This window comes from Adiantum capillus-veneris, chromosome 13 (genome assembly GCF_014529385.1).
Source record: "Adiantum capillus-veneris isolate H3 chromosome 13, ASM1452938v2, whole genome shotgun sequence".
NCBI lineage: Eukaryota > Viridiplantae > Streptophyta > Polypodiopsida > Polypodiales > Pteridaceae > Adiantum > Adiantum capillus-veneris.
In genome coordinates, this window is record NC_140943.1 from 80,455,310 (window position 1) to 80,460,890 (window position 5,581).

The 5,581-nt window shown below is 45.1% G+C and overlaps 1 pseudogene; it reads right to left on the bottom strand.

The window, feature by feature from the left end:
• Positions 1-1,125, bottom strand: LOC147444327 (outer envelope pore protein 16-3, chloroplastic/mitochondrial pseudogene; annotated as a pseudogene).
• Positions 1,126-5,581: the final 4,456 nt, after the last annotated feature.

A 5,581-nucleotide genomic window follows, 5' to 3' on the forward strand; every position in this document is an offset into this window, starting at 1 on the left:
ATAAAATCACTTCTCCTGTTAAAATCATTGAAGTTTTTCAAAGCAAAATATGAAGGTCATCGACAAAGTTAGACACAATAGCATGTCTCGACCACTACTTCGCAAGTCCCAATTGAAATTATCTCAACCCTACGACTATCAAAACAAGAAAAATCAAACTCACCCATGTTTAAGGTGAAACTTTTGTAAATGCCGCCTACTGGAAAATGTGGAAAGAAAGTAGCATACCTCGTATACCCATGACAGAGCCAGCAGCAAGACCACCGATGACACTATTCCACATGTCCTTCTTGCCACAGATTTTTTCAGCAGAAGCATCCGTAAAAGCAAACACACCAGCAACAGCAGCATATGTGAGACCATAATCACCCAACGTGCAGGGTCTTCTTCATGCCAGAAAGGGCAACATTTCTTTCAACTGCAGGAATATCCCCGCCAAGCTGCAACCACAGAACCCCACACACTACCTGCAACTAGACCACATACAACGGCTGTACCTGTTCTGAAGAAGATGGAGTCATATTCATCATCCCTTCTGTCTCCTGGATCCATCTATGTCCCCCTCCTCTACAGCAAAAATTTGCTTCCAGAATTATAATCCTTGCTTGAGAGGACAAATGGGGGCGACGCAGTGCATCCGCGCGCGCACACTCTCGGCTACTGCATTCAGCGTTTGAAATGGATATGGTGCTTTACAAACATGCGCATGCACATTTATCCTCCCAGTTAAGTTTTTGCGGAGAAATACCTGAAGCGCACCTCTGCTTCGTTCGTCTCTACTACTGGCTCCCTCTAAATAAAAACACCTCAAAAATTGAGAATATTCCCCCTCCCCTCACAACAGCCCGCTATTGTGCCCCACTCTCCAGTTTCTGTCGGCCTCGCCCTCTGCCCACTGTCGTGCCGTCTATGTCGCCACCTCTCCTCTCGCCCTTCGCCTGACCAATCCCGCCATCCTCTCCTCCCTATCATGTAGACTGTGTGTGTGTGTGTGTGTGTGTGTGTGAGAGAGAGAGAGAGAGAGAGAGAGCGAGAGAGACCCTCAAGCGCTGCAAGCGTCTCGACTCTCCATGTCTCTCACGCGTTGCAGTAGCATGGAAAGAGAGGGACGACAGTGCAGTTCGAGCGGTGCAAGGACGGAGGCAACTTGCAAAGAGAGACGAGTCCCATAATTCATATGAGAGAGTGAGAGAGAGAGAGAGAGATGAAAAAAGAAACAATGTCCCTGCTTCCACCTGGTCTACCATTTATAAATAGCACGGGTCCCAACTCGCGGGATCAATGGTAGGGGCGAGTGGATGGCCGGCATGTGATGTGGGCCGTCGGATTGACGCTGTAGGGAGGGCCAAGCTTTTCGCTGTGGGTTGCATAGCGGGACATCGTGGGTTCGAAGGGCCGGACGCGCAACAAGGAACGCTGTTTTTTTATTAAACCAAGCATGCGATCAACGGCTGATCTTGCCCTTGCCGTTGATCCCATGAGTTATGCCCGTGTTAGTTATCAACGAGGCCTGGCCTACTCCCTTTTCGTTCTACTGTGAACCCCTTCTCACTAATTAATACTGTCATTTTTCCACTAATGAGACATTTTTTTATGTTTTACAGCTGGGTACCCACTACTGTCAACAAGGAGCAATGTTGTCTATTGGGATCAAAATGTGGATCCCTGTCCCTTATATGGGAGGGCCCCAATTGAGGAAGCACACGGTTTTGATCTCCTTCGTCTCATCGCCATGGTAAACTAATGGGCGAAAATGGGCCTCATCACTGTATGGCTCGGGGTCGGGATCCAAAGGGAATCAAGGGCCCAGATTGAGGGAGGGCGCACAGTTTTGATATCCTCCGTCCGATTGCCATGGTGAACTAGGGACAAAGACGACGCCCGAGTTTAGCCCACCTAAAGTTCACCGGCCTAGGGGGTGTGGGTGGAGCCCGAGGCCTCTTGCTTGCCACACAAAAACCCTATCGCCATGCTAGCGTGCATCAGTGGCCATGTCGTCTTGCCAAACATACAGTATCGTACTTCACGCCTAGTTCACTCCTAATTCATCCTGGCGATTAAACGGTGAAGATCAAAGCTGCCCCACGTCCATAACTTTAAAAAAGACTGAGGATATAGTATCTTTAAGCCAATCTGCCAACGTGGGAGGGTCCCTTCCCAATCAGGCACTGAATCACTTGAACATGAGCTCAAATTTGGACCCTAGATCCCCTCGACCCCGTGCCATATAGTGACAAGGGCGGCCTTAAAAGGAGGGGGGAGAGAGAGAAGGAGGGGGAGGGGGGGTGGGGAGAGAGAGATTAAACTATTTGTGGTATAATGTGTGTTACTATGATCAAAGCTTATAAAGTAGGTGAAACAAAACCTCTAAGAAGGCCTAAAAAGTAGTACACTTGCTAAAGCCACACTTGGTGACTGAAGGAGGTTCCCTTTCCTTCTCCTCAATTTGACACTAAGAGACTTTCTTCGTGTCATATCCACTTGCCTACTTAAAGAATGAAAATTCAATACGCGTAGCTTAAATTCCTTCATCTTTTGAAATCCACCAATGGATATTAGAATTCTATGAAAGTTCACCTTCTAAAGTCTTCCTATTCTTGCATATGAAAGAAATGCACACAAAGCAAAGAGACCACATGAAGTAGAAGCTTTGTTAAAACAAGGAATAGTCTAGATTCTGAGTGGATTAGGAACCACGAAACAAAGTTCAGACACGTATATGAATTCATATGCATTAAGAACTTCAATGCACATATGCATATAACATATATAAATCCAAAATATATTATTGTATGCATATACATATATATATATATATATATATAGAGAGAGAGAGAGAGAAGGGGGGGCGGGGGGGCTTATACTCGAGCAAGCCGCTCAATAGACATCTCATCAAAGGAAGATGGTGTCATAGAAAATGCAACTAAATCTTGATACAACCAAGCCAGCATCAAGCGAGAGAAGATGGTGTTGGGCAAGTATGTAATGAGCGGCCTCAACTTTGAGACATAAGTCGCTCACAAGCAAGAGACATAAAGAGATCTCAAATTGAAAGATGCCAAATGTATAGATCATGCTAAGAGTTAGTGAAAGGAGGAGAGTAATGTCGTGTGCTAGTCTCCACCCAACCATGCTATCTTATAGCCTCTCCCTAGCATACACAATGTCCGCCCATGTCGGTGGCCTTGCCGGTAGGACCCATGTCCTTACATTACCCTCCTCTTGGAGAATCGTTTTGGTCCTCGAAAACAAACGTAGGAAAACGTGTCTTAAGTGCAGAGACGTTCTCCCATGTAGAACCTTCTTCAGTTCTATCTAGCCATTTTACCAACACCCATCGTCTGACATGATGTCTGGTACGAAGCTCATGAGAATCCAAAATCTTTTTGGGTTCATGAGAGATGTTTGGCAGTTCTATAATGTCAACTAACACACCTATGTCAATGACATTATGTAACATTTAATGACCTAAAATCTTATTTGTAACGGAAATTAGCATGAACATAGTGGGCATTTCATTAGAATAGATTCCTAATGAGAATTACAAGAGTGCTTGGGTGGAGAGAGCATCAAAAAGCATAACACCTAGTTAGATAGCATCGACAATACTTTCAAAAGAGAGAGCAATTAAACTATTGACAACAGTTGAGGACCGGATTTGCATGGAGCCGGTCCCCCCTCCAAAAGGCTTTGTATTATGGTTTCTCCCATCAAGAGAGACATTGTATAATACAATTCTTTGTGTTCCTTCAAGACTAGCTAGTGCAATGAAAATGGAAGCTTCATACACCAAGCAAAACACTTAATCAAACACAACTTGAATTATCCCCGTTCTCAGACCCAAGACCTCACACACCTTCGAAGATGGTGAGAGCTAGCAGGGTATGAGAGTAGATTGAGAGGAAAAAGAAGTATCTTACGAGAAAGAAGTACATCTCCTCACATAATCACTCATATTAGCATAGCTTAGCTTAGTAATTAGCTTGGTAGAGAAGATGAGCATGCATTGAAGCTTGGCTCTTGGTTGGATTTGCATCCACATGCCAAGAGAGTGTTGATGTAGGCTTCTATCTCACAAGCTTGGAGTAGGTGATGAGCTCTCCATTAAAGCTTGGGAGGAGATAGAGTATTTTCCCTTCACACATGGCCAAGTGTGAGAGTGTGAGTGTCAATGCCAAGCAAAAATCAGCCCCCTCTCTCTCTTGGGCGAGCCCTAGCTGCTAAGTTAGTCTGGCTTTTGCCTCATTGGACCTCCCCAGGTCAAGCCAATAGGGATTAAGCAGCATAAGTGATAGCCTTCTGACATGTGTCCCCCTTTCCCCTTTTGTGAGAGCTTTAGATAATTAAATAATTAAACTAAACTCTCATTGGACCCCTTTGCCTCCTGGCCAATAGGAATCAGGCAAGCCATGGGGCTCCTGAATGCTCATTGGACCCCTTGGGAGACTGCCCAATAGTCTTCTAGGACACTTAATTCTTATTGGTTTCTTTTATTAAATGTTTTTAAATTAATTAAACTAGATTTACTCTAGCCTAATTCTCATTGGTCCACTTCAAGGGTCTTCCAATAGGAATTGGGCACACCTTGTGGGCATCTGGCCTAGGGAGTTGACATGTGTCCCTCATTCCCTTTGTGTAAAGGGAGCCTGTGTGTGTGTGTGTGTGGCTTTCTCTCTCATCCCTTTGGGGCTCGCCCCCTCCCATGTAGGGATGTAGAAAGACTTTTTGGGCACACACTAAGCATCCAATTTTCCCTAAGGTTGACCTTTGGACACAACCTTTGAATTTTGGAACCTTAGCATTTTGGAAGTCTTAATGGGCTGAACCTTAGGGTCTTTTTAGCCCATTGTTTCACATGGCTCTTTTGCAGATGGCCCCCCCTTTGGATCCCTATTTTCCCTCCTTTGGATCCCTACTGTGGCCGGTCTGCTAACTTAACCAATATTCTAGCTTTTTCTCCCTTGGCACTTCCCCACATTAAATGATCAGTTTAATATGAGAAAATCATTTAGATGAATTAGATATTGATTATTATGACATTACCTCTCTCTTGAAATCATAGTCGTCCTCGACTATGGTGTAGAGAAGATCCAGCAATTCGATGCGGCGTTTGGAGATGAGGGCTTCACGGAGTCCTCTAAGCTACGCCATGTAGCTATGCACTTTCAAAAGTCCGCCAGACAATGGTGGTCTAGCCTACGAGCCAACGGTGAAGCTCCACGAACATGGAAGGCTTTAAGAGCTTCCATTTTGAAGCAGTTTTTGGCCACCGATGCCAAAGACAAGGTACTCACCGAATGGCGAAGCTTAAAGCTCTCTCCCAATGAATCCATCCACAAATATGTAGACAAGTTTTGGGACCTACAACTCAAGGCCACTGTCTTCAAAAAGTTGGATTTTGGAGAGCAAAAGCAACAATTTTGTGCGGGCTTAACCGAAGAAATGGCGGAGTATGTCAACTCCCAAAGGCCACGTACCATATCGGCGGTAATACACCATACTATGGTGGCCTCGCGAATCAATTTCCAAACGGGGGGTAAAAGAAATAATAAGCCCCCGGAAAACAAAGGTTCCAATGAGC